Here is a 24,974-nt window from a genome sequence, read left to right on the forward strand (position 1 = left end):
ACTGCAATCTTCTCCTGAACAACTAGTAGTGGCCATTAAGAGTGGCCTAATCAATGATGACTATATTCTATGAGTGAAGGATAAAACACTCATTGATGTATCAACGTCTCTAGAATTACATTCATGGACACAATCTTGTCAGGCAGAAATGTGCAAGTGGTTCAAATCCAACCATATATATGAAGGATTTTTCTGATAGCAGAGACCCCTTCTTGCAATCTCCATTAAATATAAACTTCTTCACTAATTTGACTTGTTCATAACTAATGCTGTTCTCTTCTGCAAATAATTGTAGAATAAGCCTCTGAAGCCTATGAAGCTTCACTAGGTCAAGCAAATCCTAAGAATTTAAACCATACACACTCTTTCTTGCAGTATTTAAATGCTCACTTGCCTCAAATGCTTTTGGTGGGCAACCACTGGTCTTCCAAGGTGGGTCAAGAGATTACCAACCTACCAGAGATCTCCAGCATAAGTGTAGGTGCAACATGTTCAGGTGACTGGATGAAAATGTGGAGGCCCCTAGCAGAGGGAAGGTGGTGCAGCAGAGCACCACTGACATACCCAATGATGACAATCCATGGGTGCCCACCTGTCAATTCCCTTCTTGTAAAGGCATCTCCCTTGCCCGGTGAGGAGATGGAGAATCTGGATGAAATCTCTCAACAACATTAAATGAATGCATCAATTGCTCAAGTGATGGATTAAACGTCCCCTTGTATCTCTGATGGATACTGATTGTTTTGCTAGAGGTAGTTCTCAATAGTGACTGCCACCCATTCCATGGAGGGATCCATGTGCTCATACGCTGGAACCATATGTAGCTGGGTGCAGCAGGATACAGGCTTCTCACTAGATAACTGTAGATATCTAATCAACTTTTAAGCACAGACATGTTCCTCTCACTCTCTTGCCAGTTCAGTAGTATTCTCCTTGCAGAGTGTCAGGAGCCTTACATCAGTGTTCCACCACTTGTGCTTCCCCTTACTGTCTGTGTATGTTTACACTCATTGTGCATATCCTTCTCCTGCAGAAGGACAGAGGTGCTAAGTGACTTCAGCCTGGGTGTAAGTACTCTCACTGAGCCTGCATTGGGAGACGCAGACAGAGATGTTAATCATCAGAGCTGTGGTTTTCCACATGTGTTACACTTAGGGAAAATGTGCTTACCTGTGAATTAGGTGTTAAAAGCTTCAAGACAAAGCGGTTCAGTGTCATCAAAGAGCTACAATTGCCGAAAAACAGTAACAGATAAAGTTCATTCTGAAATCATTTTTTTTAATGCTGTGACTTTGCAAGCTCTTGGTAACAAGTGAAAAGTTATTTGATGCATATGTTCTCCAAGTTGTGATGAAGGGTGAGTGACTAGGTGAGGTTTAAACTGCTAGGTTTTTGTAGCTCCATTTATGATCTAAATGTGAACTGTGGCCGATGTGCGAAAAGCAGCATCACTATGTGGAAAATGGTGCTGCATTGAAGTGATAGACATTCATTTTACATGAGGCATCTGATAGCACCCAATTCTGTGTAAAACAGTTCTCTGCGGTGGTAACCTTACAATGTGAAGCCACACTCATGAATCATTGAATAGGCATTGGTGCATTCCCTAGTGGAGTGCAGCAGGTCATTCACCTTCTGACACTTGACCCAAATGTTCCCACACTATCTGTGGGTGCCAACTTCCATAACCACCTCTGGCCAGAAGGTGTCAATTGGGATGGCCCCAGTTTCAGTTCCTAGAGAAAAAGATTTCTCTTATCTCTTCCACAGCCTTCAGGGAAATCTTCCATGGAGATATTTCTAAAGTGAGGCTCCTTTTCACCTGGATCTGACAGCTCCAGGGTGGGTGATAAATTGAGATTGAGTGATGTTCCTAGATTGAAGAGAGTGAAGTGCTGCCTGGGTGCCTAATAAAAATGATGCCCAGAATTTGTAGCTTGGCAAGAAGCTGAATTTCCTTCGTCCTGCCCATAAAATTTGGCACTATACCCACACATGCATATTCATTAAGCTAAGGAGAATGTGATTATGTGAGAAACCCTGCCCTGTCCCTGTCAGTGAATTGGGCTTGCTAATTAGGTTTGCTCTACACTTGCTCTCAAAACTGCAAGCTCTTGGCCCTGTGTGAACAGATTGATGTTGAGGTGTCAATATATTAGTCATCACCTAAAAGAAAATAAGGCAGTCAGAAAAGACCGAAATTTCGACCTGTGGTACCTTACAAAGTGAGAGAGATGAACAAACTAAGAGTATCAGATAAACACCATTATTATAAAGATATGCTTCTTTTTAGAAAATGACTTATTTTGATGACCAGGAATTCCAAACCAGCCATTCAACATTCGCTAATCCATAACCTCTTAATTTGCATTCAACTGCACTTCCAAACTCCCAACTGTCTTGTCTTAGAATTTACATTCATTAAAGCATTTCGGCCGTGGCTGATATCCTCAAATGCACCCTCATCTCCACTTTGGATGCCTTAGTTCCCAGTAAAACACTCAATCACACAGTTTTTCCTCCTGATATGGTCTTCATTCTGACGTCAAAATTCTCAGGGTTGCAGTCTCAAAAGGAAATAATCTGTATCACTGGATTACCCTGGAATACAAAGCTAACCTCTGCTTTTTGTTCGTGTCTGCCATCTTAAAATACTTCTCGCTCCTCGTTCTCATCTGCAATATTAAATTTGACAAACTCAGACATCTTTTGCTCTAAGATCAAGATGATTCAACCACTGCCTTTGCCAGACTTGCTATTTCCATTAGCCCACCTGTCAAACTTTCTTTGAATTTCTCCCTGACACAGCCAGCATTTCTAGCACAAACTAATTACCCTTGGGAAGGAGGTAGTGAGCCACCTTCTTCTATTGCTGCGTCCCATGTGCCCCAAATCTAAAGAAAGATGTTCTGGCATTGGGGATATGAAGAAGGTTCCCAAGAATGAACATGGGAATTGAGAATTTGTCATATGAAGAGCATTTGAGGGCTCTAGGTCGTTACTCAATGTAGTTTAGAAAAATGATGGGGCAAATCTCATTAACTTACAGCATACAGAGAGGTTTGGATGGTGTGAATGTGGAGAAGATGTTTTCATTCGTAGAAGGGTCCAAGACATGTGGGCACAGCCTCAAAGTGAAGGGGCAGCTGTTTAGAACGGAGATGAGAATGAATTTCTTCAGCCAGAGGGTGATTAATCTGTGGAAATCATTGTTGCATAGGACTGGGGGTGGGGGTGAACCAAGTCATTGAATGTATTTAAGACGGAGATAGAAAAGGGATCAGGGAGAACACAGAGAAGTGGGGTTGAGAAACATATTAGACATAATCGAACGGCAGAGCAGAACAGATGGGCCGAATGACCTAATTTACTTTCATATCTTATGGTCTTGTGATCCATTTATTACGGCACACATGGTGTATTTTCTCTCATATACTCTGGATTTATGTTTAGCAGATCATTAATGAGGTCAGGACCTCGCAATTGGTTCCATTGAATCTGGGAGAGACCCAGTTCTTTAACAGATGGCAGATGCTGACTGGAAACTGACACCTCGAGGGGAGATGGTCCTTCTGACAGAGAGAGGCCACAGTTTTGAGGTGAGTTTTGGCGTGAGTTTTCTTTGAGAAGGAGTTTGGCTCTTGATGCTACAGCATGAAGATTTGAAAGCTCCCTGCCAAACTTCACATTATCAGAAATTGAAAATTCAATGAATATAAGATAACTTATAAATATTATTGGCCTCCTCTGTGTGAGCTAAAAAGATGGCCTTGATAAACATCTTCAGGAAATCAAGCAAGAAACTATCATCTACGCCTATGGAACAATACATTGTGAAAATTACTTGAGTAATTAGCTGGTTTTATTATTTTCTTAATTTATGTGTTCATTTGTCTGTCTGGCTGGATTGTTAATAATTTGCTAAGTCTTTTGATTTAGCTACAGATTGATGTCTAGAATTAATTATTCACAGTGTTGGAATGGATATTCAAAAAGTCTGGTTAGGAGCCATTGGGATCAATTTGAGTGTCTTTAAAAGTTTTAATTTTACCATGCTGTGAATACAGAATTAGAAAGTTTGACTTGATTCAGCTATCTGAGTAATCCACCAGTTTATTTGTCTTTTAGACCTAAGTTAACAAAAAAAAATGGATCAGGTTTCTGTACTTAACAGAAAAAAAGTTACAAGTCTCTAGCTATAGGTAAAAAGTTATGAACTGTTGGCATAGAACTACTAATTAAAACTCTAATCCCATTATAAGCTTCCCCTTATACATGGAGACAGACCAAGATGGGAAAAATTGGGTTTGTGGATGGCAGGAAACGCGATGATAGCAGTTAAGGATTTCCTGACAATTTTTATAATTCTTGTGCTGATCAGAATGTTGCTTTTTGGTCATCTATGGGTAATGGCATTTCGCTGATTTGGAACAGGCACAAGGTGGCATTTCACTCATAAAAGGCCCAAGGCTTATCATTAAAGGTCACAGCTTAGAGCAACTGCTGAGGGAAGGATAAATTGGTTTTCTTCAGGCTTTTAATTTTTTTTAACTGAAGAGATCAGCGGGAGCAATTGAGTGAGTGGAGACCGGATGTCTTCTCCATATCTTATTCACAGCTTCAAGTTGCTCAGCTACCTGAGAACAAATCGCATGATTGTTGGCAAGCAGAAGACTTTTGTCATCAACAACTGCTCACTAATCACAGACCAGTCAGCTTCATGTTGCCAACCGAAGCGCCATTAGTATGCAACCCTCAGCCCTGTTATTCATTATAATATCAATTGTATTCGTAATAATGATGGCAGTCCCACTTCCTTCATGAGGTTGCTATGTAAGGGAACAAGTATGAAAGGGTTAATCTGAAGTCAACTGAAGGTCTACCCATTCTAACGTAAAACAAAAACATTTGGTGAAGCATTAAATAGAATTAGAGAGTCTTGGCATAGTTTGGGGCAATCATAAAAAGCCTTGGGGAGTTCTGTGCAGCTGTAGTTGAAGCCAGTCATATCGTTTACTGTTCATGTTACCATTAGTATAATGTAACTTATATAAGGTTACTAAGGCGTATTAAATCTTATCTTCTTACCTCAGGTCAGTGTCTCTTCTGCCAAGATTTATTTGTGGTTCATCCTTCACCATAAACTTTGAAAGAAACTTGTAGACTAACATAGGAAGAAGGATCGGTGATAACATTCCACCTAAGGTACACAACCTTATCAAAACCATTATGACAGATGTCAGCATACTCAACCAAGCACGTCTTCCACTGTTTAGCTGCTGAAGTTGCTGCTACTTATAAGTCACTTTGTCCTGCAAATATGCCAGTGAGCGTGGTGCAAGGTATTTTAGCTTATATGCCTATGACTTAAATAGGTGTGAGTGTCGGACTTGCAGCAGTTTAAATGTGAAGTGAGGTGAGGCATTGGATTTGAGGTGAGAATTATGCATGACTCTTAATAGGTTGATGAAAGAAGGTGATGACTGAAGCCATGTGTGAGGTTAATGGTTCATTTGTAAGGAGCTCATATGAGGAAAAGCATTCATCTATATTGATCTCATATCCCACTGCTTTCAAATGACCTGTTTGGAAGGCCACCTGTTCCCCAACGCAAAAACAAAAGGACATATTGTGGTCAGTGATATTATTTCCACTCTTCCTGTTCAGAGATAATCTTGAACTAACTTCAGCCAGAAGTTGCAGATTAGGTCCAAGTGGTGTGAGCTTCACACAGTCTCGGGCCTTCTGTTTAGCCATGAAGTTAGTCAAAAGTGAAGCTAGAACTGAGCTGTGCATTTCTACTATTTGCATTTTCAGGCAATAGGAAGCTTACACATTGCCTACATCGTTATGAATGGGCATGGGTGAATATGGCTTGACGATTACCATGCTTGATCATCAGCTAAATTCAATTTCAACTTCCAAATATGAAATCGCAATGATAGTTTAAATATACAAACATGTTACTTACACAGCAATTGGATCAAGCCTTCCTGATTTGAGCAAACTCCAGCTGATGTCGTTATCCGAAATATATGTTAACCGATCAAATCGTTTCTTTATTTAAAATTGCATCAAACAATTAAATGTAACACAATACAATATCGCTAAAATGACCACAATTAATTATAAATTTACAATAAATTGAATAAAACAAATTGAACTTGCTTTTTCTATTCCACAATGTAATTGATATTTTTATACATGTTTATTAACAAGACAATGAAGAGTAGCATAAGTTTTGCAGTCAAATACTTTCCAATTTGTAGTGTGGATAGGCAGTAATTTGAAAAATCAGTGCTAAGTTTGGGATGGGAATAATCAAGCTCCACTTCTCCATGATTTACACCACAGCCATAAATGATTCAATCACCAAAATGACCAATTTTTTGTGTTTGGTAATGCTATTCAGAGTGAAAGAAACATCACCAGTCTCCAACAAACTCAAAATTAGTTGATTTACCATAAGGCAAATTCATTGCTACAGTGGCAAAACTGGTCAGAAACCAAGCATTAATCTGGAGTTACAAGCTTGAACTCCAAAACGATCACACTTACACGATACAAAATACTGCACAATTTTGCAGAGATGTTATTTTAAAAAAGGTAAGAGCACAGGTGATATGGTGGCTCAGTGGTTAGCACTGCTGTCTCACAGCACCAAGGGCCTGGGTTCAGTTCCACTCTCAGGTGATTGCCTGGGTGGAGTTTGCACATTCTCCCTGTGTCTGCATGGGCTTCCTCCCACAGTTCAAAGATGTGCAGGCTAGGTGGATTGGCCATGCTAAATTGCCTGTAGTGTTCAGGGATGTGTTATAGGGGGATGGATCTGGGTGGGATGTTCAAAGGTTTGGTGTGGACTTGTTGGGCTGAAGGGCCTGTTTCCACACTGTAGGGATTCTATGATCATAAACATCTTTATTAATCAATGATCTGACAAACAAAAGATAGAATTTGGTTAGTTCTCATAATCCACAGTGTTTCTCGCTAATGAACATGAATTGCTGATAGGCAGAGTTTGACAGAAGATCTTCCAAGCAAGCTTCAGCTCAGGTGGAAATCAGAATGGTTCCCAAGTCCTTTGAAAGCAGTTACACTTCAGTTTTTCAGGGTTTACAAGATAGCTAACTTAGTGAGCTGTGGAAATCTTATCAGGTTCTCAAATTCTTCAACCAAGACAGGATTCAGGAGACAGACATTTACCTTTACTGCAAGCTTTGCATTTTTTTAGTTCTGAGTCCTTAGGTATTTGAAACAGAAACCAAGACCAGAAAGCATTGCTAAGTAGATAGGGTCACGTAGTCTTTAGAAGCAGATGTTCCAGCACTTAAGGGCAATAAGCCCCATTCTTTATCTGTCTAGAAGTTTTACTTGGTTCCAGGTGACTTACAACTCACATTAAACTGCTGACTTCGTTCTTTGGTAAATCCTGTTTAATCTAAAAAGTATGCAAACTGTTTAATATTTTCCACTTTTTCATATGGTCCATAAAATGAGTAGTCCCAACATGCAGCATCATGGCATAAACATAGGACCGGGGCCATTTCACCATTCTTTGTTTGTCCATCCTGCTTCCTCATCATGTCATCTATCTAAATTACGAAAGAATTTAATCTTTTTACCATCGCCACTACATCTAAAGATGATTTCATACATTCTCCCTGACATCAATCTTAAACTGATCTTTCACCAGTGTCCAGTGTTTGTAATATCTTGAATCCCATTTAAATGTAATCCTTTGTTGTATTGTACTTGCATATTCTATTTGATATTTTATACACTACTCTTAAAGCCATCTGCATTCGTGACGATAGAACTACAATTTGTCTAGCATCGGTTTTTAAAACTGGACTTAATATTTAACATTACCTGATTTCTGTCATGTTTAAACTCCTCCTCATAAACACATATAACTCAGTACATCATTCTTGTGCTTATTGCTGCTTCAAGGTTTATCATTTATCCTGAAATCCCAAGTTCACTTTTAGGTAACACACCACGATCGTTCGTCCACATATGGCATCCATTTTTTTTTTCTTTGCACTAGCCCTTGATTTCATGTACCACAGTTCTACATATTTTATATAACACCTTTTACAGGCCCCCGTGGCTTTTTCAAACCTGACTTGCCCTTTCCTTTATGATAATTTGTTAATCTAACTAATTTGTATTGAGCTATTGGATCCAAGAAATTTATGCAGATTAAAAACAGTTGGGATCCCAACTAGGACCTCAGCTCCATGGGTACTCTAATTCCTCTAACTGCTTCTTTGAGCCAGCTGATTTCTTGTCTACATCCAGATTTTATTTTCAGCTTCTGTTGCAGATGCTCACAAGGGATATTAATAAACATTTTGGTCTTGAAAAGCTTTCCATTGAGGAAGTCAGAGTTCAATTGTGTTCTTTCTTTAACAAAAGAAATGTGTTAGTGTTAATCACAAATATGAAACATTGATCTACTGTCTTGTAGGCATATTTTGAACTGCTGCCATTAATGGAAACTGTTTGTGGTTAATCTAGTTCACCGCTAAGTGTTATATTTATCACAATGCACGTATGGAAAGTAGATCTAATTAAAATATAAAATGTGATGTGGAGTTAACCATTTAATAAAATAGCTGAATTAGCAAGGTAGAAAGATTTAGTCAACATTAATAAATAAAACAATGATCTTTACCTTGTTCAAAAATATAGCATATGCTTAAAATCTTAAAGGTCACTATCTGTACTCTTTTCTAATGCCTCATTGCATTAAACGTTTAACGTTTTGAGCCTCAGCATGCACACAACAGATGCCTTATAGAAACCCATTGGTTCACAGACATGTAAGTGGCACGTAAGCAAATTCTCTGCTAAGAAACTAGTTGATCAAGTAACTGGCCCACCAAGAAGGAGAAGCTAATTTAACTGACTGACCCTCAAAAGGAATGTAAGAACACAATTAAATTCTGCAGAACAACATGTGAAAGCAATTAATGGAAAGTGGCCAAAAATCACAGGCGCTAGGCAGTATCTGTTGGCTCAAAGGTAGGTGCTAGATCAACTGGGGAGGAAGAGCCTTGGGACTATCCGTGGCTCATACAGGAAAGAAATATGGGGCAGGGAAGGCTTATGCTTTCTTTGTGAGATCAGTAAGACCATCTCTGCTTCTGGTTCCACAAAGGAAAATTTGAACTTACCTGGAATTTCCTCCGCAATCTTCAGATCTGGTAGCGGTCACTCAGAGGGTTATTATGGGTTCCACACTCTTTTGCTTGTCAAGGCAGTGCTGAATTATCATTAAAATCGCACTGAGCAAGAATGGAGTAGGCTTTCCTGTTTTCAAATCTGGAGAACCTAAATATTAAACCTTTTCTAATAAAGGCCTTTGGAGCTGCCTCAGACTTGTAGAGTGATGAAGGATGACCTCTATTAACTTTAAGCAAGACCAACTTTTCAGTTTTTTTCAACTTGCGTAATGATCTACCATTAAATGTTTTAAATTTCAGTGGAATTAAAAGGAAAGGAAAAGGTGACAGAATCAAAATGAGGATGAATTCATAATATGTGAAGCAGTAGATAAATAAGAGGTCCAGTTAGTCACATGCATCAATCCTGATGGTGCAATCTCAGATACATGTTTAAATTTCCGTGAAAACAAGTATAATCTTTGTTTCTGTAGTGGAATTACTACAACAATTGGAAGTTGAAGAAGATGTAAATTAGTACCAACTTAAAGTAATTCCAGTGATTGTTCACTCTTTTTTGGGCAGGAAGCTTATTCATGTAGCAGCACTTTTAGGTAATAAGTAAGTGCCAGCAGAAGAAAAGAAAATAAAGGGGGAGAAGTTAATTTGAGTTGTGCCAGGTGTTTGTCTGAGCGAATTGGATGATGTCTGTGTAGCACCACAATGTGAACAAAATCCTTCCCATTTTTTTTTGCCCTGGTTATTGCTGTTGTTACTTGTTTGACTTGAAATGGTAACTCTGCTTCTCTCTCTACAGCTGCTGCCAAATCTGTTAGATTTGCCAGCACTCTGTTGTTTCAGATTTCTAGCATCTGCAGTTTTTTTTTTGCTCTTTTTTATGGTGTATTTTGTCACTGGTTATATGAATAAATAAATTAATGTGCACGCACTATGAAATAAAAGGCCAGATATTGTATGAAAAATTCCAATTACAAATTCTGTGCCAATCTCTTCAGAAAGCACAGTAGATGTATTGTATAAGGTGAAAGCTGAGCTTCAGAAAATTAGATGGCCAAAGCGATCTGCCTGGGCTTGACTCACAAAGCTTCTGCTGTGGTAAATTGTGTGGTTTCCTTCAAACATTCTACACAAATATCAAACACAGGCTTGTACTAAAAGGCAGATCTGAATTGATGCGACCTTTATGTTTCACAGTTCAAAGCATAATGTTAAAATCCAGTTCCAGTCAATGTTTTGTTTAGTTAATCTGGAATTTACATGGAGCATCACTGAGGGGTAAAGAAATCTCTTAATGGGTCACATAATGTCTAAAAGAATACTAAACAAAGCTATCTGTTATTCATCTCTGAACATTTTGCTCTATATTTCTTAGCTGGGTGATTATCATTGAGAAACCTAATTTCAAATTACAGCAATTAATTAATATTGACAGTCTGTATGTTTATCCCACTGAAACATATTCTTTGAAAAGATCATCTACTGGTAGGATGAGTTCTGTATTCATTTGATTTTCTTTTATTAAAGCATTTGTGTATTTCACCTCTTTCCACAAATGAAAATAACAATAAAATAGTTTCAATGATCAACTATGAATAAAAAGAGACATTGTTCATCATGTCTACACTTCAAATTTCAAAAGGACATTGAAACTTTGGTGAAGTGGGCAGGTATGTATTAAATAAAGTTCAATTAGAAGAAGTGTGAGTGATGCACTTCTGTACAAAGAATGTGGCAAAAGGGTATAAATGATATGATTCTAAAATGTGTGCAGGAGCAGAGGGAACAGGGTGTATAAACATACATAAGGCATTAAAAGTGGCAGGACAGGTAGAGATAGAAAGATAGTCAGAGATAACGCAATGTGGAGCTGAAGGAGCTCAGCAGGCCAGGCAGCATCAGAGGAGCAGGAAAGCTACATTTCAGCCAGGACCCTCCCTCAGAAAAGGACAGGTACAGAGATCTGTTAGCAAAGGATACAGTATTCTAGGCTTCATAAACAGAGTGTAAATGCAGGGATGTTATGATGAACTGACATAAGATATGAGTTGAAGTATTGCATTAGAATTATGGATGCCACATTATAGGAAACATGTGAATGTAAAAGAGAGTGCAACAAATGTATATGAGAATAACACCAGGATTGAGATGCTTCAGTTATAATGAAAGATTTGAGAAGTTGTGATTATTTTGCTTGGAGAGGAGATGGCTAAGAGGACAGTTGATAGAAGTTTTCAAAATCATGAGAGGTCTGGTTAGAGGTGAAGGGGAGACATTGTTTCCACTTGCAAGTGGATTGGGATCGGGGGAACACTTTTCAAATGTTTTGGAGAAGTAGCAAATGTGAGGTAAGAAAAAATCCTTTTACACAGCAAATTGTTAAAGTATGTAATTCACTGTTTGGAAGTGTGTTAGGGGCAGTTTCAATTGAAGCATTCACTGGGGCATTGCGTGGTCATTTACATAGAGCCAAATGTGTAAGGTTATGTGTAAAAGGCAGGAGATTGGCACTAAGATAAAACACACAGAGAACCAATGATGGGCCAAATGGTCTCCTTGTGTGCCATGAGAATCCCGTGATTCTGTGGGTCTACTGAAGAGATTAAATGAAAGTTAATCATTCTATCAGTGGATGAGTTAAACTGGTGTTGGAAACTTCTGTTAATATACCAGTGTTTAAACTACATGGCCATGGTGGGCAAATTTGCCCTCGAGGGCTCTCCAAAAACCTTGGGAAACTTGAACCTTGGGGCAAACAGAGAGCGGAAAATCTCCCTCGTGTATGTGGGAAAAATAGAATAGTGAAGAATTCTTCCAATTACAAATTGTGTCTCTCTATGCTCATTGTTTCAGCTTTCTTAATCAAAGGGTATCTCACTCCCACATGTTTGCAGCTCATCAAGAGGCAGAATCCATGATTGGAGGAGGAACAAGGTGGAACAGGAAGGACGTGTAATTGGTGGAACCCCGATAGTTATTTTAGTGCAAGACAATTTTAATGCACTGTTACTGAAAGCAGCTTGACATACACCCAGAAGGATAAGGGTAGCAGATACATGGGAACACCACCAACCACATGTTCCCCTTGAAGCCATGCCTTCAAGTCCTGATTTGAAATGAAATCATTGTTCCTTCATTATTGCTGGGTCAAAAATCTGGATTCACTTTCTAACAATGCCGTGTATGTCCCTTCATCATAAGGACTGCAGTGGCTCAAAAAGCAGCCCACCACCACCACCATCTTTTCCAGGTGCATTAGGGATTAGCAATAAAGGCTCATTGTGTCATCAACACCCTCGTCTCATAAATGAATAAAATAAATGCTTTAGACTGCTGACGAGAAGATGTGAAAAATTAAAGAGAATGAAGGATTTTGTGATGCTCAGGCTCCATGAACCTTCAGCAAAGCAGTACTGGAGAGGTGGTAACATAGTGGTGATGACGTTGGATTAATAATACAGAACCCCAGACTGATGTTCTGGTGATATGTGTTCAAATCCCATTATGATAAATGGAGAAATTTGAATTCAATAAATATCTGGAATTAGAAGCTAGCATACCGGTTATTGTGTAACTATTATTAATTGCTGTGAAGGTCCACCTAGCTGACTAATGTCCTTTAGAGTTTAAAATTTGTGTCCTTACTTGGTCTGGCCTATGTGTGATTCCAGGCTTACAGCAACGTGATTGACCCCTAATTATCCTCAGGGTAATTAGGGATGGGCAATGAATGTAAGCATAGCCAGTGATGCCCAACATCCCATCAACACCAGGATCAAGTGCGTAAACACTGGCTGGAGTTCCCAGAGGCAGTGAAGTCCCTTAATGCGCGAATGATGGAGCACTCCATCAATGCCATGAGTGGTGCCATGCCTCAGCTGTTTGAATATATGATGTCCTCCATCAAGAGTGAGAGAAAGGGGTGATGTTATAGAGACATGCATGAGCACAGCGCTAAATGGTTGCAGGGTGCCTACAAACCCAGGCAACTGACATAAAACCTTCTCTTGACTGTACAAAACCTGATATCTCTTCCAAGACTGATAACAATACAATCCCTGATCAGGTCAACTTTCAGAGTTTCATATTCACAATTATTTGCCAACAGATACAAGTCATTAATGAAGGAATCTATATCCTCTCTTGTCTTTTGCATACATTTGTTAATTTTGCCCTTTCTATGATGTTACATCTGTGAAAGCTAAAACAAAGTTCTAAAGCAAGAATAACATCTTGAGGTGTGGCAATTTCTAATTTATGCCCTGCCTTTCGAAAACATTGTCCACAATGGTGCCAACTGCACAGAGAAGTGTACAGACTGGTGAACACACTGCATGAATTTTGCCACTTCCCAGCTTGTTTTGACCCTTTCACATATGCAAAGGATTTGGGTAGCAATAGAATTTGATCGTGGCATCTCTTTACTGGATTTGCTTCTGCTGTTGTCCCATGTTCACTGTCACTCTGCTCATGGTTGCTTTCCACCAGCTGTTTTTTTCTTCTTTATTGCTCTGTTGCTGTCTCCAGTTGTTGCTTGGATCTGCCATCAGTGCAATTCCACTCTGCCTTTCTCTGGCTCTTGGGTTATTCTGCTGCTATCACCATGTCTTTTTGTTGTGACGAGTCTTAGAAAAGCTTGTATCCTGGGTCCTGGAATTTCTGCTGAATCTGCACTGTTGGTCAGATTATCTTTTTATACAATTAGCATTTTACATTATTAAGCTTTGACAAAGACTGTCCACAGTATCATCTCTCTGCAGAGTATATTTCCATGTAATCTTTTCCATCACTATTGTTGTAGGCTGACTGGTTATATATTTGCTTATTAACCCATAGTTTTGCAGTGCTCCTGTCAATGCGTGTCTTTCACGGTGACACCAATACTGCATGTTCATCTGATGACTGAAGTGGACCTTGCACAGATGCAGAGGCTCAGAACATAGCACACCCTGTACCATTCAGGCAACCTGAAAATGCAGACCATGCAGATCAATATACTAGAACAAGAAAGGCAGCAACTGGGCCTCACGTTAAATCCAGACAAGGGAGTTGCAAAGCATAGAAGTGACCATAAGCAAGTGCATAAATGTATGAATTGGCGATTGGAGTTTCACTGAATGAAAATAATGCTTTAACAGCAGAAGCATTTAATGTTTAATGACAGTCTTGACTCGGATATATGAAAGCGTGATAGGATAATGGCTTGTTTTCTTTTATGCAACAATTAAAAGCAACCTGATGTGAGATCAAGCAAAACGATGATGTGTGAAAGTTAGGGCCTCACAAATGCTTGTATTAAAATAAGGCCTTGGTATGTGACACTGATGAGTACATAGAGATTCTGAAAATCTCCCGTGAAAACCTAACTGAGAAAGAAAACTTTTAGTTTGATGGCCCTCTTGTACTTGTCATTATGTGAATCATCCATTGATCAGAGTCAAGAATTTCTTCTGCCTTGCATGTCACTGCCATATGAACTGAAACCTGCATTACCATTTTCTTCAGCTGGCACTTGTGGACATGCCTCATAATTACCTGAGGAAGCTGTTTAATCAATGTCTTCCGAAAGATCCAATACTACTCCCTGGAGTGTCAGGTTACACATGGCCAACAAATGGCAGAGATTCAGGGTGCTCGGAGGCTACATGTTGCAGGGTTCCCACTGATCTAGCAAAGCATCTAAATTTTATTTTCAAATGGTCAATGTTGTGTTGGATAGTGGTCCTTATATTACATGGTAGCAGTTGTAAGTGCCCTCTGCGTGTGTGCCAGGATTATATACATGGTTCAGGAGCTATGACTTCAGTGGCACCCAATGTTCTTGCTTTTTAGCATTCAATGTTCAGGTAGGTTGAAGAAACGAGGCAATTGCGATTGATTGAAGATACAGAAGCCATGGCAGCTTCAAAGAAACCTCACAAGCACCTGCATGATGTTGTTGTGCTTTAGCCTGATGAGCGCCCAGGCACCATGTTTACAAAGATTATGGACTGAACTTTGTGTTTTATTTTGCTAAATCTTTGGGCATTTCTTGAAGTTTTGTTGCTGCAATACTTAGTGAGTTTCTGCACTGTATCTTACCAGACTCATTTCACCAATTAACTGCAATGCTTCTTGTCATTGCCTTGTCAAGTTTTCCAAAATTCAGATATGATTGGCATGTTTGGTAAGATAGGAGGCTGAAATTTAATGAGACAAGTTGGAATGTTAACAAGATGTTTAACAAACAATTATCTTTGTAAACTGGCAACTCGCCACTATGGAGTAAGAATCTGACTAAGTCAACAGTAAGAAGTGCAAAAGATGGCACAAATTGTTCCTAAAGTCTACCTGTGCCTGGCCATACTTGTCATCCAGTTCTGTCACACATCTTGCAGTTGCCCAAGTTACGTGGCAGAGCTGTGTGGAATTCTGCACCAGAAGTCAATGTCATTGGAAAATCAGGGACACCCTATTTTCCAATTTTAAAAAGAACTCAACAATTTCTGATATCTTATTTTGGAATGCAGTTCTTTGTTTTAATTTAGCTACCTTTGCTGTTGGGTCATGAATTCAATTCTGTTTGTTTTGATTAAGAATTGAATGTTTGAGCGACTTCCAAAATTTGAATGGGCTGTCATGAATGGGAATTTTTTTATTACAATTTACATTATTATAGATAGTTCAATCTCTATTTTATTGAGCTAGCTGCTGTGCTCAGTTACGGTACCATTCTGGGACCAGCAATAGCTGCAAATATGATAGCATAGCCACTTGCAGGGGAGTGCAGAGAATGATTGGGTTAGCAGTCAGTCAAAGTTATTTGTCTAATATTAAGGAAAGCTACAAGGAATGTACTAAAGGTGGGCAACTATAACAGGCATCTAGCTATTGGTCAGCAATGATATCAACAATGATTTGTAGTTGATTAGATTTAATTGTCATGCGTACCTGAGCAGAAGAGTACAGAAGTATAGTTCTAAGTTTAGCCAGCAATTCCAATTGACAGCACAGTTTTAATATTGAGGCAATTGTAAAACAAAAATACTAGTGGAAAGGTACAGGTATAATGGGTTTGAATCAGGATTGGCTGGTCACTGCTTACACCTTCACTGACACAGGAGACAAGAGGACTTACTCTACTCCAACATCGCCTACCCATCATGGGAATCCCATTGATAGCTAATGCCATAAAGGATGCTCAACATCATTTTAGGAAATTTCCTGGCTCTTAGTCCCTACCTCCAGCATGCAAAATCTACACTTGAACTGTAACATAATGAATTTTTGTTGAATTTAGTCACAAATTCATATTAGTGTCAAATACGAAAATATGAACCCATGATCTCAGTTCTCATTTTGATATATCCATATGCATTTTCATTTGTGTTGGCAAAATGATGAGATAGGAAAATAGAGAGTATGATTGTTTTTTGTTGGTGTTAGTATGTTTTGCTCACCTTGGTTATGGCATGTTAATTACCTGTTCAGATTGTATGTTAAAATATCAGAATTCAGCACCATGGAGACAACAGTGTGAAAACCAGTGATGTTATTATTGTTGGTTTAGCCAATCAGAACAATTGCACATGATAGCAAAAGAAAAGCCAGCCCAGCAAATAATAAACTGTTTTTATAGAACGTGTCATTGGGAAGGGTTTGCAGCATCTGACCGCATTTGGATGCAGACCAAGAGGATATTCTGATCAATAGCTCTGGAAGCCAGCACTGTTGGATGCAACTAAGAGGCTGCCTTAGGATTTGATCAACTCATTCTGGATTTCCAACCTTTACACTTAAGTTCTTTGGCCTTGTGGGTGGTAATAGTTGTGGTTTTAGAAGAATGCGCCAAAGGAACATTGGTGTGTTCCTCAGTCCAACTTGTAGATTGTACTCATTGCTGCCATAATGTATCACGGGTGTTGGGAGATAATGTGCAAGATGGTGAACGTGTTGACAATTGATCAGATTGATTTTTCCTAGAAAGTGCCTTCTTAGGTGTTGGAGCCGAATGCACACCAACAAAGAGAGAGTATTCCATCCTTCTCTTGACTTTTCCATTTAGATGGTGGACAAGCTTTAGAGAGTAAGGAGGCGAGCTATTTATCACTAAGTTCCTAGTCTGTGATGTGCTCTTCTAGCTGTAGTACTTATGAGGCGAATTCATTACAATTTCTCGTTATTAGAAGCCATGGTATGTCGATAATGGTGAGGATGGGGTGTTCAGAGATGGTAATGTATTGAACAGTGAGGAAAGATATGTAGATTCACTGTTGTTGGAGATAGTCATTGTCCAGCACTTGTCATGAATGTGACTTGTATTTATTAGTCCGAGTCTGAATGTTATCCTGTTCTTGTTACATATGGATGCAGACCCTGATTCGGTATCTGAGGAGTCTCACTGTCAACATCCTCGGAGTTACCATTGACCAGAAACTCAATTGGAATGACCACATAAACACAATGGATAAAAGGGAAGATCAGAGGTTAGGAATGCGTTGAGTAACTCACCTCTTGACCCCCAAAGCCTGTCCACCAACTATGAGGCACAAGTTAAGAGTGTCATGGCATACTCCCCCCACTTGTCTGGATGAATGTACCTTCAACAACACTCAAGAAGCTTGAAGCCACCAGGACAAAAGAACCTGCTTGATTGGCACCACATCCACAAGCATCCACTCCCTCTACCATCGATACTCAGTGGCAACAATTTGTACTATCTACAAGATGCACTGCAGAATTTCAACACCTTCCAAACCCATGACTACTTCAATCAAGAAGGACAAGCGCAGCAGATACACAGGTACACAAAATCCTGCAAGTTACCCACATACCACAAAGTTGTGAATAGTGAATTTGTGTAATTATCAGTGAATTCCCCTCCCCATTTCTGTTCTAAAATGGTGGAAGGGGAGTATTGATGACATAGTTGAAGATGGTCAGATCAAGGACAGTAATCTGAGAAACTCCCGCAGAGATGTCCATGATCAAGATATTTGACTTTCAAAATCCAAGCCATCAGTTTTTGTGCTAAGTATAACTGTAAGAAGCGGAGAATTTTCTGACATTTTCAATATTGTTTGGGCTTTTTGATGCAATGGTTGTTCAAATGTGATCTTGATGTCAGGATAATCACTCTCACCTAATGAGGTGAGCTCATTTGTTCATGTATACACCAAGGCTGTAATAAAGACAAAAGCCCAGACAGTCCAGAAGAGTCCAAGCTGAGCACCAGTGGGCATGTTATTATGAAGCAAATGCTGCCTGACATCACTGTCAATGATCTGTTTCATCATAGAACATAGAAAAGTACAGCACAGTACAGGCCTTTCGGCCCACGATGTTGTGCCGTGGAATAATCCTAATCCAAAAATAAAATAACCTAACCTACATTCCCCTCAATTCACTGCTGTTCATGTGCATGTCCAGCAGTCGCTTAAATGTCACTAATGACTCTGCTTCTAGGACTACCACTGGTAAACTATTCCATGAGCTCACAACTCTCTGGGTGAAGAACCTCCCTCTGACATCTCCTCTATACCTTCCTCTTAACACAGTAAAACTATGACCCCTTGTGGCAGTCAATCCTGCCCTGGGGAAAAGTCTCTGGATATTGACTCTATCCATGCCTCTCATTACCTTGTACACCTCAATCAGGTCACCTCTCTTCCTCCTTCTCGCCAGAGAGAAAATTCCGACTCAGCCAACCTCTCCTTGTAAGACAAGCCCTCCAGTCCAGGCAACATCCTGGTAAATCTCCTTTGCACCCTCTCCAAAGCCTCCACATCTTTCCAATAATAGGGCGACCAGAACTGGACACAATATTCCAAGTGTGGTCTCACCAGGGTTTTGTAGAGCTGCAGCATAACCTAGCGGCTCTTAAACTCGATCCCCCTGTTAATGAAAGCCAAAACACCATATGCTTTCTTAACAACCTTATCCTCTTGGGTGGCAACTTTGAGGGAGGTTTGCACTTGAACACCAAGATCCTGCTGTTCCTCCACACTGCCAAGATTCCTGCCTTTAATCCTATATTCAGCATTTAGGTTTGACTTTCCAAAATGCATCACCTCGCATTTATCCAGGTTGAACTCCATCTGCTATTTCTCAGCCCAGCTCTGCATACTGTCAATGTCTCACTGAAGCCTGCAATAGCCCTCGATACTATCAACGGCACCTCCAATCTTTGTGTCATCAGCAAACATACTAACCCCCCCCCCCCCTCAACCTCCTCATCCAAGTCATTTATAAAAACTACAAAGAACAGAGACCTGCGGGACACCACTCAGCACTGACCTCCAGGAAGAATACTTACCATCTACAACCACTCTCTGCCTCCTGTCAGCCAACCAATTCTGAACCCAGACAGCCACATCACCCTGTATCCCATGCCTCCTGACTTTATGAATGAGCCTGCCGTGGGGAACCTTATCAAATGCCTTGCTGAAGTCCATGTACACCACATCCGCTGCTCGACCCTCGTCAACCTGTCTTGTGACCTCCTCAAAGAACTCAATAAGATTTGTGAGGCTTGACCTGCCCCTCACAAAGCCATGCTGACTCCCTTTAATCATGCTATGCTTTTCCAAATAGTCATAAATCCTATCCCTCAGAATTCGTTCCCAAACCTTGCTGACCACAGACGTAAGATTGACTGGCCTGTAATTTCCAGGGATTTCCCTATTCTCTTTCTTGAAAAAAGGAACAACATTTGCCTCCCTCCAATCTTCCAGTATGACTCCCGTGGAGAGTGAGGAAGCAAAGATCTTCGCCAGCGGCTTCGCAACCTCCTTTCTCGCTTCCCGGAACAATCGAGGATAAATCTGGTTTGGCCCTGGGGACTTATCAATCCTAATGTTTGCTAAAATTTCCAGCACATCAACTTCCTCAATCTCCATCTGTTCAAGCCTGTTTTCCTGCTCCTCAAAGTTCTCATTCACAACAAGGTCCCTTTCCTTGGTGAAAACCGAAGCAAAAATCTCATTTAGGGCTTCCCCTATCTGCTCAGATTCCACGCACAAGTTCCCTACGTTATCCCTGATCGGCCCTACTTTCTCCCTAATCATTCTCTTATTCCTCACATATGAGTAAAATGCCTTCGGGTCCTCCCTAATCCTTCTTGCCAATCCTTTATCGTGCCCCCTCCTGACCCTCCTCAGTCCACTTTTGGGCTTCTTCTGAGCAAGCCTATAACCCTCTAAAGCTGTGCTAGACCCTTGCTTCCTCCACCTTACGCAAGCTGCCTTTTTCTTTTTGACGAGAAGCACCTCTGTTCCCATCATCCAAGGCTTCTTAATCTTACCCCTTCTAACCTGTCTCAGAGGAACAAATTTATGCATTACTCACAACAACTGCTCCTTAAACAGTCTCCACATGTCTGTTGTGCCCCTTCTGTGGAAAAATTGCTCCCAAGCTGTACATCCCAACCCCTGCCTGATGGCGTCATAGTTTCCTTTACCCCAGTTAAATATCTGCCCCTGGTAACTGCTCCTTTCCCTTTCCATGGCTATGGTAAATGTGAGGCTGTTGTGGTCACTGTCGCCAAAGTGTTCTCCCACCGCGACATCTGACACCTGTCCTGGCTCATTGCCGAGCACCAAATCCAAAATGGCCTCCCCCCTCATCGGCCTGTCCACATACTGAGTAAGGAAACCCTCATGAACACACCTGACAAAAACGGCTCCATCCAAACCATCTGCACTAAGGAGGTTCCAATCTATATTGGGAAAGTTGAAGTCACCCATAATAACAACCCTACTACATTTGCATTTTTCAACAATCTGCCGGCCTACGAGTTCTTCGATCTCCCTACTGCTATTTGGGGGTCTGTAGAAAACCCCCAATGAGGTGACTGTTCCCTTGCTGTTCCTAACTTCCACCCATACAGACTCAGTCGACAAACCTTCCTCGGCAACCTCAGTAGACGAGTCCTCATCAAAAGTTCTTTCAGCCACCGTTATACTGTCCTTGCCTAACAAAGCCACACCTCCCCCTCTTTTACCACCTTCCCTGACCTTAATGAAAGATCTAAACCCTGGAACCTGCAACATCCATTTCTGACCCTGCTCTATCCATGTCTCCGAAATGGCCACAACATCGAAGTCCCAGGTACCTATCCAAGCTGCAAGCTCACCTACCTTATTCCGGAAACTCCTTGTGTTAAAGTAGACACACTCCAAACCAGCTTGCTGTCTGCCAGCACACTCCTGTGACAGTGAGGTCCTGTCCATGTCCTCCCTACTCTCATCCTCCTGTGTACTAGGACTACACCCCAGTTTCCCATCCCCCTTCTGAGCTAGTTTTAACCCACCTGAATAGCACTAGCAAATTTCCCACCCAGGATATTAGTGCCCCTCTGGTTCAAGTGGAGACCGTTCTGTTTGTAGAGGTCCCACCTTCCCCAGAATGAGCCCCAATTGTCCATGTACCTGAAGCCCTCCATCCTGCACCATTCCTGCAGCCACGCGTTCAGCTGAAATCTCTCCCTGTTCTTTGCCTTGCTGTCACATGGCACAGGTAACAAACCAGAGAGAACCACTCTGTTTGTTCCAGCTCTCAGCTTCCACCCTAGCTCCCTGAAATCCTGCCTGACATCCCTATCCCTCTTTCTACCTATGTCGTTGGTGCCTATGTGGACCATGACTTGGGGCTGGTCACCCTCTCCCTTCAGATCCCCAAAAAGTCACGATCTGAGACATCACTGACCCTGGAACCTGGGAGGCAATGCACCAACCGTGAGTCTCTTTTGTTCCCGGCAAACCTTCTATCAGTCCCGCTAACTATTGACTCCCCAATGACTATCATGTTGTTAATGATCAAGAGTAGTCTGATAGGGAACAAGTTGGCTGACATATGTTGATATGGTTGAGTTCATCATTATTGCTTCCAGTGACTAGGATGATGAAGGCTCTTGACCATTTTGTACAATCAACTGGTTTTCATGAGCATTTCAGAGGGCATTTTAGAATTGGCTGCATTTATGTGAGGCTGGAGTCACATTTTGGCCATAAATAGAGATATAGAAAATAGGAGCTAATTGAACTTTGAGCCTGCTTTGTTATTCATTATGATCATAGCTGATGATCCAACTCAACTGCCTGTTTCCATTTACCCCCATATCCTTTGATCCCTTTAGCTCCAAGTGCTATATTCACCTCCTTCTTGAAATCATTCAATGTTTTCAATGTTAAAGATGGTAGTTTTCTGGTCCTAAAAGATATTAGTGATGGGCTTTTATGGCAATCAGCAGTGTTTTTTGGTGATCATCAAATCAGTTTTATATTCTTTAATTTCTATTAATTAAATTCAAATTCCATCAGCTACTACAATGGATTTGGACAGGTTAGGAGTGTGGGCAAAGAAGTGGCAGATGGAGTGCAACATGGGCAAGTGTGAGGTCATGCACTTTGGCAAGAAGAATAAAAGCATGGACTATTATCTAAATGGGGAGAAAATTCAGAAGTCTGAAGTACAAAGAGACTTGAGAGTTCTAGTCCAGGATTCTCTCAAGGTAAACTTGCAGGTTGAGTCAGTAGTCAGGAAGGCAAATGCAATGTTGGCATTTATTTTGAGAGGACTTGAATATAAAAGCATATACAAGGATATACTACTGAGGCTTTATAAGGCTCTGGTCAGGCCACATTTGGAGTATTGTGTGCAGTTTATCTCAGGAAGGATGTACTGGCCTTGGAGTGGGTTCAGAGGAGGTTCATGAGAATGGTCCCAGGAATGAGAAGCTTAACATATGAGGAACGTTTGAAGACATTGGGACTATACTCATTGGAGTTTAGAAAGATGAGGGGGATCTAATTGAAACTTACAGAATACTGAATGGCCTATACAGAGTGGAAGTTGGGAAGATGCTTCCATTGGTAGGAGAAACTATAACCCGAGGGCACAGCCTTAGAGTAAAGGGAAGACTTTTTAGAACAGAGATAAGGAGAAGCTTCTTCAGCCAGACAGTGGTGAATCTATGGAATTCACTGCCACAGAAGGCTGTGGATGCCAGGTCATTGAGTACATATGAGACTGAGATAGATAGGTTCTTGATTATCAAGGGGATCAAGTGTTATGGGGAGAAAGAGGGAGAATAGGGTTGAGGCACTTATCAGCCATGAATGAATGGTGGAGCAGTCTTGATGGGCTGAATGGCATAATTTCTGCTCCTCTGCCTTATGGTGTTATGGGATTTGAACTCAGACCCTCAGGGTTTCAACTATGTCTCTGGATTGCTGGTTTAGTGCTATTACTACAACAAAACTATCTTTCACTAATGAGGTTAGTGTAATCTTACTGCAACTATCTTTCTGATTGCCAAACAGCATCATATATTAGTCACGATTTCTAGGGGACAACACGATTATATGTTTTAGTGTTTAGTAGTATCGTTGAAAGTGAACTGAGATAGGGAAGATGACTGAAAACATCCTCACCAAAAATTGCACTACATTAAGTGAAATGACGATTTTATAATGTCAACATCAACTCAAATGCTGGGTAAGTACAGTCAGTTGAATGGTTTACCATTGAGCAGCATGCCTGGTCATAAAACCAGTTTCATAGAAAACCTATAACCGCAAGGTATCAGCGCTTGAGTGAATAGCTATCAATTCCAGCTACTTCCACCGATAGTGATTATTGTTACATGACTCAATCTTTCCAGCTAACAGAGTAATCAGTTCCTCTGCCTTTCACGAAATGAGTTTTGCCTAATAGAAACCTCTAAGTCAGCCTAAAGATGAGCATGTACCATAGGTAGAGATCTAAATAATTTTAAAATAGCATTTTAATTTCAGTACTAGTGTGCTAAAATAATTTATTAAACGGTGAATAGTTTTCCTCAGGAGTAGATTTCCGTTGTTCGTTTGTGCCTCTTAATTTGTTCAGCCAGTTGAAATATCATCAATTGCACACGACCTGAAGTATTATGAGCTGAATTACATGAGGAAATCTGTCATTACAATGTGCACTTACTTTGTGATTTCTCTTTGTATGCACCTATGATGCTATGAATTCATTTGAGAATCTTATTTTATGGCTGAAGAATTGTTTATTGTCGTGTTCAATTTGTTACACAGATTTAATTGCTGGTTGTTAAAGCCCTTCTGTAAATGCAATCAAAGTACATGTTATTAATTAATGCAGCTTTCAAGAGCCACTTGAGTCCAATACTATAACACTTCAAATGTGGCTGTAATGAAAGAGAGTGCGAATAAGACTATAATTTGAGCCTTTTAGTATAATGGTGGTAATTATTGACTTTAGAATTCATGATTAATGTTTTCAAACTATAATAAATAATGACAAAGTTTGTGATTTAGTAAGTATTGCTTTAAATTAGCTTAAACTATCATTCAATTTATTTAGTACGTGCTATTTGCCTATGGTGCACTGAAGGAGCATCATTTTGCAAACCCATTGGAAACAAGTATGGAGGTTGGGAAATGTAAAATAACTTGGGTCCACATTGGTCTGGTTCCCACAGCTTCCTCCTACCACCAAGACTCCAGTCCAGATCAGACAAATGGGTGCCCACTTACCTTCCTAGGATTTTCCATGATGGACTGCTGATTCAGAACTAATCACAACATAAAACAGTCCAGCAAACCACAAAGACAATGTCAGTGTGCATTGTTGCAGAAATGAAACCTATCGATGCATTAGAGATAGTAGGGACTGCTGATGCTGGAGACTCTGAGATAGCACATTGAAGAGCTGGATGAACGCAGCAGGCCGAGTAGCATCAGAGGAGCAGGAAAGCTGACATCTCAGATCCGGACACTTCTTCAGAAATTAGCTACATTCTAGTAA

The sequence above is a fragment of the Stegostoma tigrinum genome, chromosome 2, assembly GCF_030684315.1.
Source record: "Stegostoma tigrinum isolate sSteTig4 chromosome 2, sSteTig4.hap1, whole genome shotgun sequence".
Classification (NCBI taxonomy): Eukaryota; Metazoa; Chordata; class Chondrichthyes; order Orectolobiformes; family Stegostomatidae; genus Stegostoma; species Stegostoma tigrinum.